The sequence below is a fragment of the Typha latifolia genome, chromosome 9, assembly GCF_019914945.1.
Source record: "Typha latifolia isolate L0001 chromosome 9, TyphaL0001v2, whole genome shotgun sequence".
NCBI lineage: Eukaryota > Viridiplantae > Streptophyta > Magnoliopsida > Poales > Typhaceae > Typha > Typha latifolia.
The window spans coordinates 4,645,597-4,656,259 of NC_133094.1; the positions used below are offsets into that span (position 1 = coordinate 4,645,597).

Here is a 10,663-nt window from a genome sequence, read left to right on the forward strand (position 1 = left end):
TTTGTCAGTCTCAATCGTCTATTCTCACCAACCTTAAAAGGATATATATAGGCCAAAGTGCAGAAAATATCACATTGCTTAAAATCTTAGCAAGAAGTATTTGACCAAATTAAACTCCTTAAAAACTTGTGAAATATGTTAATAGACTACCATAAAATAGGTCTGTGGCAGATCGACGATTAAGAGTAAGCTTAGTCATTAAGGAGAGGACCGAGTGGGGGCTCATCCTTAGTTGAAGCGGGAGTGGGTTTATGTGATCTCCCCTAAATGATCTTCACTCATGCAGAATAATAAATATTTAACGTTGAACGTTGCAGCGGTTGTCGGAGTATGGTGGATAGCCAAAGATGATAGTAAATGACTATAAGATAGGGTGGTCCTTAGAGAAAGATGATGACTAGAGTTTAAAATTTTAGTACTGTAGCAATATGACATCTATTCCTCCTTTATTATTCTCTTAATTAACTATAATTATAAATATTTGCACATAAATATACCTATGATAGTATGTATATATTTTTATTAGATTAGTACACAGCTTTATTAATTATAATCATCTATATATATATATATATACATGATACTATTCATGAATTATATATATATAATCCTCGCAGTTTATGGTATATTATTATATATAGAATGAAATGTAGGCTTATTTATTTATTAATTATTTTATATAATGAAGTAAATACTATCTTATATGAAGTTCCTAAGAAAGAGTAAGAATCACAAAATAATTATAATTATATTTTGTGTATACTTATATTTTAACATATATATGTATAGCTTTTATATTTTTATATAATAAGATATTAACTATTATAAGCTTATAATTAGCAAACTAGTGTTTTTAATGTTATCAAATTAAATAAATACATATAAATCTAGTTATTTAAAATCTAATAAATCATTATATTTTATATGTATAAATTATAATTAGATAAACGGCTAACTTTATGCTGCCTAAACTTTCTAGATCTTAAACCTCTTATTTTAGAACTTATAGCCCCTATTAACGATAAGTTGATATTTGATTGATAGACGTGATGATGCATATTCTAATTAAGACTATGAGTAGTCTATCTCCTCAATAGTTTTCTCAAATTATGATATATTTTATATTTATATATATGCATTCTATTTTCGTCTCCAACATGATTATATGATCATATATACAGATGATTATAAATAAGTATATTTTTACTATTTATTTGTTATATTGATCTTAGATATGGATATCTATATGATATCTAAAAATGATTAGAGATGAATATATTATCTTTATTTTATGTCGAGTTGATCTCTAGTATGAATATGTATATAATAGATATATAATTTGAGACTTCACTGCATTATATTTCTTTTGACTTTCTTACCATCTAATTTTTTAGATGTGTGATTTATTATAGTACCAAATAGATGCATATAATCTATTATTTAGAAGAAAAGAATAAAATGTTCTTAATAGAATAGTTGATAAAAAATTATGAGGATACCCAAGTGAGCACTAGGGTTAGGGGTACTTGGAGGTATATTCATTATTAGAGATGCAATCTTATGGTTTACGTTCAAGGTCAGTAGTTTATGTGTGCAGTAGACATTGGAACATATGTTGTTTACTAGGATATATATGACGAGTTATCCTTATGTAATTTCTATAAGCTAGATAAGTAAGTGGTTTGGATGGATATTAATACCCTTAGTGGATGACATAGTATAATTATTACTAAGAAACGCTTAGCTGATGGCAGGATATGCTAAGTATTTGTGTAAGATGATGAGACCAGATACTAGTTGTGGTCGTGCACAATAATTTAGTATAATTATATTATTCAGAGTTGACATTAATAGTTGATATATTAAAAAATATATTGATTTTGTTATCATCTAATATATATGATTATCGAGTAGTCATCATGCATCACATATAGTTCCATTAAAAATTGTCGTAATATTTATGATTGCCATGCATCATATTTTGTTATATTTGAAGAGATTGTAATATATATATATATATTGTTGAGGATATAACTACATAATATTTATTATATATTTATATATTATTGATGATACATTTATATACTCATTCATAGTATGATACTTATTACTAATTTTTATTATTCAGTACATAATTTACTCTTTGTTTGGCATCGCTAATTTAGTTCCAAATTCACTATGTCTTAAAGCCTTGCTTCCCATTGTTATTGTCATTGTAGTACATGTGTGACCCAGCCCATAAGGGCCATGCAGACTTTATGTCTTTCCCATCTTCCTCCAGTATCTCACTGCCAGTCCCTTGTGAGTGCGGCATGCACCTTTTCCTTTGTTTCGGAGCGGGGCACATACTATTACCATTATGTACCACACCACTAGGTGGCTTGCCTGAAGTGTCGAGTTTTCCTTCACCGCCAACTCAATGTTGTCATAACTAAGCCTAATTAAGTCTATTCACTAAGCCTCTAACTCATGATCTCTTTATTTCTTTTTCTAATCTCAAATATATGATATCTGATAGCAATTTGAGAAACCATAAAAAAATATTCTAAAATGAAGATAAGGTGAGCTAGATGTGAGTTATACAAATGTTATATATATTTATATTTTATTTTATTATATGATGATTTGTATAATACATATTAGATTATTTACTCATGCATTAGTCGTACTTGATGGTTTGTCGTAGTCTATATTAATACATATTAGATTATTTACTCATGCATTAGTCGTACTTGATGGTTTGTCGTAGTCTATATGTCTTGTCAAATTATATAGTAGTTTAGTATGGTTATTATAGATTTAAATATTCATTTACTAACATGTTTATTTGTGTGTAGTATTATTATCTTGGGGACAAGTTTATCTTTGTGTGGTGGACTCGTCTTTAGTGTCACATGCGTCGCACGTGCCGTTTGGGCATGCACGTGGCTATCAGATGGGGCATGCACGTGCGTCGCACGTGCCGTTTGGGCAAGCAACCGGCCTCTACGAGGTTCTGTGTGCATTCAAAACCGCTATATCACCTATTGTAAGTAGAGATCAATTCGTTTATTCTTGTAAACAATATCAAAAGCATTCATCCGGCTCCGTAGATCATGGCCTCCATTATTAATGATTACAACCTTTTGTTTTCCTCTTTTCCTTTTTTTTTTTATGTCAACCATATCTAATAAGCTCGCTTACTAGCTCATAAATTGTGATAGCTATATGGGTTATGATTTTACTTTAGAAGGGTTTTTCACTTCATCTTTCGTACATCTTTTAGTCGCTAAAATTAGCACGCATTTCGTACTCATGATGGTTAATTAATTTATTTTTTTTCTTAAAAAAAAGAACGGGTTGAGAGATCCGCCTATTTAGGTATTTAAGTTTCTAAGTTGACCTAGTCTGATCAAATGTTTCAAAGAATTTACTAACAATAGCTTAGTAAAACTGTTATTTAGGTGCAATATTTCTAAGATGCTGCACCAATATATACTTGAAGTACAATATTTGATAATGGGTCATTACATAGTAATTTAAGCTAATACGCTACATTTTGACATCACTCAATTATGTTACAATATAATTTCTTCACCTTCAATGAGAATTGAAGGAAGTTTTACCTCATTAAAAGAGAGTTATACAATTTCTTTTATACTATAATATGATGAGAAAATAATTTGATAGAATTTATTATTTCTTTTGGAGTAAAAAGAGCAATTGAACTGTTTATATTATCTGAACCAAGACATTTTCGATTGGTCAAAGGAACAAAGTTATGAAGTGGTTGGAGCATATCCTCGTTACCACTTTCTCATAATCAATTGCCATTGGTTTCTTTCTATATTGACTGCTCAGTTGGCAACCATGTTCTCTTGTCTATATGAACAAAGGACTTTAGCTTTCACAAAAGAATTTGATGGCTAGGAATTCATTGTATTTTAGCAGTGATTATCACCCACAATCTAATGGCTAAACGGAGCAAGTAAACGACTATCTTGAGTCATATTTGCGATGCATGACTAATTCCAAACCTAAAAAAATAGGAGCATTGGCTGGTGTTTGCCGAATGGTGGTATAATACAAACTTTCATAGCAACTTGAACATCACTCCCTTCCAAGCTTTGTATGGTTATGCTCCTCCTCAGCTAGCTATATCAACGGAGCATATATCACCAATAGATTCAGTGAAATCTTACTTGCAAGATAGAAAGCAAATGATCTAGCTCCTAAGAGTTAAATTATCCAAGGCCTAACCTAAAATGTACTTCGCGGATCAGCATCGAAAAGAGGAGTATCAAGTTGGTGAATGGATCTATCTCAAGTTGCAACCCCATAGGCAATCATCTATCCAAATCAGACCAAACTTCAAGCTAGCAGCTAAGTATTATGGCTCGTATCGAATGTGGAAAAGATTGAAGTTGTGGCATACTACCTTTGCCTACCACCGAGTCTAAGATCCATCTTGTCTTCCATATTTCCCAACTTAAATGCCACTTGGGATCGGGAAGCAAGGCTGGTAACAACGTACCCTTGGTAGATATAGCAGGCAAGTCTCTTCTCCACCCAAAAAAAAACTTTAGGCCGTAGGATAGTCAAGAGAGGAGATTGCGTTGTGTCCTAGATTCTAGTTCAATGGCAAAATCCAGAGGAGGCTAGTTGGGAGGATTATCATGCATTAGTGAGTCAATTCCCCTCACTAGATCCTCGAGGGCAAGGATCTCAAGGGCGGGCGCCTGTCATGGTCTCAAGAGGAGTACTACTGCAGCTGAAGAAAAAGATAGGTTATTACAAATAAACCACGTACCAGTAATACGAGGAGCCAAATTTTACAAAAGCGTCATGTATTAGTTGGTCTGTTTACCGATGGGCCCTTAAGTCATCTTATGCTAGTCACGTGAGACAGTTAGGGTCCATTTTGGTTAGTTGGAAGGGATCTAAGTATAAATATCAGACTTCTCAAAATAATTTGTATTGAAGATTTCTAAAATTAATGGAGATTATCTGCTCTTCTCAACTTTGAGAAGAAGCAAGTCCCTAATTCCTCTTCCATTAGAATTCTGTCTGCTGAATCGAGTGCAATTCATCCACCCAGCTCCATTTCTAGCTCCTAGCGATCCTATAATGCTACATCTGGTTTAATAATTTTACCAACGTAGCAAAACTTAAGTAGTCTTGTATTTAATTTTAAAGTATAATATTATTAAGAAAGAGTTTTTGACCAAACTAGCCCTCTTCCAAAACTTTTTTACCAGAATAGACTACCCTCAAACTTATTTACCAAATGGGGTCTAATTTATTGTAGCCCTAGCAAAAATGTTAGATTGATCAACATTTTTTTCTTAGGCAAAAATGCTGATCCGTTTAGCATTTTCATCTGGACCTAAAACACTGATCTTTTCAGCGTTTTATGTATATAAATCCCTTTAACTTAGTCTTTTAGCAATTTAGAAAAAAAAATTATCTGGCGATAAAAACGCTGAACTGATTATCATTTTTAAAAAAACTGATAAGTTTAGCGTTTTTATTAGAGCTACAGTGAATTAGACCCCATTTGGTGAATAGGTTTAAGGATACTTAATTTTGGTAAAAAATTAAAAAAATAAAGCTATTTTGGTCAAAAGCTCGTTAAGAAAAAGATTCTAAGACCTAATTTGGTCAACTAAAAAAGAAATCATCGAAGAGAGCTGTCCTGCTTTGTAGTAGCAAGTTGCACTATCATGTGATACAATTCGTGTGGCTCAATGATGGTTGCGTGATAGATTTTTTTTATTTTATTTTTATTTTTGGTTCTCTGTCTTTCCTGATTGCAATCAATTTTATGATTTTTTTTTTTTTTGTTGTTGTTGTTGTTCATGATTTTTTTTTTTTTGTCTCCTTATTGCTGAAAATTCCTCAGTTCGCCATGTTTGACTATTTTTTAAGAGTGGTATTTTCAGCTAAATGTCACTCCTCTTCCTTTTTCTCACTTTTGCACACACACAAAAAAATATATTCAACTTAAGAAACTATCTTTTTTTTTTAATTATACTTAATTTTTTATCTTTTTATTAGCAAAAAGATAAAAACAAGTTAAGGAATCTTAATTTCCTCGACAAGGGTAGTGAAATGTGGTCCTTAAAAAACCTTTCATTTAATTGGATTTAAATTTAAATTTATTTAAAAAGGTAGACTCACCTATTCTATTCGTACTATTGCCTATTTTCATATAAACTTTTCATTATCTCAATATCTCTCGATCGTCGTAACATATTTACAGAAAAAAGAAGAAGAAAATTTAAACCTACAACTAATGAGAGAAGCATATTTGAAAGATTTTACATAGTCAAGGGGTTCAAAATGCAGTAAAAGAATCTATTTAAAAATAAAGAAATATAATTTTTGTTCATATATGTATATATATATAGATATAAGGTTAAAAGGCCTATGGTTGCAAGAATGAGAAAAAGATAAGATCTGATGGTTGTTGGAGTGGTAGAGCTAAGGGGGAGGAACCTTAGTACAATGAATGCGCTGTGAGTTGCTTGTCACCCGACCAGGTTCACCACCCCATCCGTAGTACCACTCACTGGATTGTAATGCACTGCATCCATCTATAAAGCCCAAACATCTCAACCTCCCCACCTCTCTCTTGTCCTTCCATAGATATTTAGACTGAGATACCCAATTCACACACACACACACACGCTACCTTTTTCATAGTTCCAGCATAAAATAAGAGAGAGAGAAAAAGAGAGGACGAAAGATAAGAGGAGCTTCAGGTACTTACTGTTTGCTTGCTTCCATCCTTGTTGATTTCTTTCTACCATTCAATTTATGTTGTAGATGATGTGAAGCATATATATGGGTGAAGTGATCGAATGGAGAGGAGAGTAAGGAGTAGGGGAGGTTCAGCTAAGAGATATTCGTATTATGCTGATGATCAGCATAAAAGGCTGGCTCTCCCTCAGGAGATGTATAACGGCGCACAGTCTTCTGCGTCGATTTATTTCACCGGTAAATCGGTTCTGGTATTCCTATGGCTCGCCGCGTCGCTGCTGGTCCTCCCGTTGATACTCCCGCCATTGCCGCCGCCGCCTTTCTCCTTGCTGCTGGTTCCGATCGGTCTGCTTGGGCTGTTGATGGTGTTCGCCTTCTTCATGCCTTCCGATGCCACCACCGGGGCTTTGCAGCCGGCCTCTTATTGCTTGTAGACAGAGTCTAGTCTTCCATGTCACACGAGATCATAACTGTATCTACGTATCTATATATATTCATTCATATCTGAATGAGTAAAGTCGTTGCTTTCTTGAATCTTTCCTGGGATTCTGTCATCCTTAGTTAGTTTGTAAGTGATGGTTTCAGTCTTTGAGAACTCCAGGAAGATGCCAGGAGTCATCGTCTAACTGGTAATATGAGTTTCAACTATATCTTTGAACTGTTTAACAGACTCTGAGAGTTGACTTTTCGGACGTACGGTGTGAAATTTTGTATTAATTGGTTTGTACAAGTGGGTGTGTTTCCGATTCAGGATGTTTTAGAATCGGTGTATATATTTTGTATCTTGTATATTGGATCTGTGTCTGAGTTTAACAATGTTACTGAGTATGAGAATACTTTCGATGATCGATATGGGGAATTGAAAAGTTTGTCGATTGAGATCATTTGTTTTTCTTTCAGGTTGATGTTAGAGATAAGGGATATAAGAAGAAAGATATTTAGAAGATCTTTAGTAAAAGTAGAATATGTTACTAAAGACTTGATCTCATAGATAGATACATAGATGACTCTTAGAGTTTCTAGTGACTCTTGAGATTCATAACTCTTTCAATTTTTTTTTTCATGACTTCATGCATAACCCTTGGGCTTATAAGATCTTTCTTTTACTTGACTCTTGGACTTATAGAAATAAAGTTTAATTACAAATTAACTTCTACAGTTGAAACATGTTTTCTTCCTCCTCGTCCAATTTTTTTTATAGCAGTTGCGAGTAAAAACAAATAACAAGTTGAGTTCATGGAGATTGACTAAGTTTCTTCTCAACTGGATGTGAATGCGTGACTGCCATATATTCTTCAGAATTCTCTCTCAATTATCGTACTATTCCATTGGCATCTCTCACCATTTTTTTTTTCTAAAGATGATTGTAGGAAGTTAAAAGTAAAGCTTCTAATTAAGATGTCAATTTCATCTACATTGCTTACTGTGTACAGTCTAACCTCAGTCGTCCAAAAATTTCTTACTCTTCAAGTGTAATCCGTAAAAAATTTACGTGAAAATTTTCTTTAATAAAAATAAAACTACAGACAAAAAATTAAAAGTCTACTGTGTAAGATACCGAGTCCACAGACTATAAAATATCTGGATAGAAAGTTGTAAACAAATTTTGAGGTTTGATTTTTAACAATTTCTACTTTCCACGATTAGTGTCGACCAAGTTGGAAACTCTCACAAATGAACACTCATGGTTTAACTTCAAAAGTTTAAAACCACGAATCCTTTATCGGAAGACCACATCAACCGCTAAATAATATAACAAATACAAGAATTACTTACAAACCACTCGCTAAATCTCACGATTATATCTAAAGTTCGCTTCCTCATTAGGACCTAATAATTTGTTTTTCATAATTGATCGACTGATTTCAGTGACTACTGATGTCGGATGTCAAAGACAGTCTGATAAAACCGATCTCTAGAATATCGTATGATCGCGAAGAACACTTCAACAAAGTTTTTCTAGGGCTCCAATATATTATCTCAATGTTTGCCCAACTCTTTTCCTTGTATAGTTGAAAGTTAAAAACCCAAAATAATTCTGAATAGAATCTGGAAAAAAAATACTTCTCTATCTTTGCACACCCAAGGATATCATGTTTTGTCCATCTCTGAAGCATTCAAACATCTGTGAAATGCTTGTTGTTTGATGACGCCCATTTGGGAAGAATTCGAACGTCTATAAAGCACTTGCTCTCTGTTAACACTTTTCTAGAAGTGTTCAAATGCTTTGTAAACTATTTTGCTCTCTTATAGGAATAATAAATTAGGTTTTACTATTTCTATTTCTCTCTATTCTAGATGTGAACAAGGCCTTAAAACATGATAAATTAACGTACGTTTCACATGCCGTTCCAAAGCTTTGTTATTGGCAGCTTTGTAAACTGTATAGTAACCAATAATGTAAGTCTTCTATAATTTTCAAATTGTCAATACAAAATTCTAACAAACTTGGTTTACAAACAAAGTCAAGTGGAGTTCAAGATCTTCAGAGGAGACTTCAAGGAAGGATTGTTTAGATAAAGAATGACCGATGCATAATAAACTAAGAAGTAGTTATCAATGGGAAGATATATATATATATATATATATGTTATTGAGATTTTTACAAATCACATCCTATATTTCACCTATTTTGTGATTCACATCTTATCTATGAGAATTTTATAACCCGACTCTAACTAATATTGACCAAATTACTAAAATAATCTTACTATTTATTCCTTCTCGTTTTCTATCTCTCTATCATAGGGGTGAAAACGGGTCGGATTAATTCCGATCCGACCCGACTCGGATCGGATTCCGATAAAAAATTTCTATCCGATTCGGATACAGATAAAATTTTTGAAAAAAATTCAGATACTGATTCGGATATTGGTCGGATAAATTTTTCGGATTCAGATATAGGATATCGGATATCCGTTTACCCGTATATTTTTTTAAATAATTTACAGTTTTTAGTTTGCTTATTTAAATAGTAAATATTAATATTGTTACTAATAATACATTATATATTATTTATAGAGATTAATTTCTCTAAATTTATATATTTGACATACAAAAAATTTATTTGTTGTAAAACTCTTAATATTTTTGTATTAATTATATCTAAATAAAATATTATAATTATGTTAAATTTAATCAATATCCTTTTAAGATTCGATACTCTATGTGAAAATTATCCCTATTCGTTTAGTTAAGATATGGTTTTAAATTTTGCTATCCGTTCAATATCCGTATCCGAATCTGTATCCAAACTAAAAATATGGATCCAGATATGGGAGCACTATCTAATCCGTATTCGATCCATTTTCACCTCTACTCCACCATCTTCCCCATCTACCTTCTCTGCCCTCGCCGTCGTCGTCACTGCCGCAACCACCTTTCCTTATCTTTTCCCCTCCCCCTCCTCCTCCTCCTCCTCTTTTCTTCTTCTTCTTATTCTTCTTTTTCTTCTTCTTTTCGGAGAAGAGAAAACAAATACATGAAGAAGATAAAGATAATTAGGTATTTATAAATTATTTTATATATTATAATAAAATATATTTTTTAGTACGGTCTAAATTAACTTAGAATGTTAAATAAAAATTATAGAGAAAAAGAGAAGTGTAGTTACAAAATCCGTTTATTATTATGGGACTATCGTATAAGAAGTTTATTAACCTAGTGATGGAAAAGTTAAAACTCAAGACTTCTTTATTATTACTTTTTTAAATTCAAGCTTTAGCCGGCTTAAATTTAAAAATGTGTTTTAGAGTTGTCTAAAAATGATAAAAGAAACTGAGTTAGCGAGCTAGATTATGCCTATATCTTTGATCATGCTTGCTTGAAATTTATTTCAATTTTTGATACGAATAAATTAGTATAAATCACAATTATCTCCTGTAGAAAAAACTAAATTACTTTTTAAACTTTTATTTGCATC

At 32.3% G+C, this 10,663-nt stretch overlaps 1 long non-coding RNA gene across 1 annotated transcript; it reads left to right on the top strand.

The window, feature by feature from the left end:
• The first annotated feature begins 6,610 nt into the window (after window positions 1-6,610).
• LOC140795347 (uncharacterized) lies at window positions 6,611-7,620 on the top strand. The gene is made up of 2 exons (XR_012110288.1): window positions 6,611-6,743; window positions 6,808-7,620. It is a non-coding gene; the product is annotated as an uncharacterized lncRNA (long non-coding RNA).
• The last annotated feature ends 3,043 nt before the right edge of the window (window positions 7,621-10,663 follow it).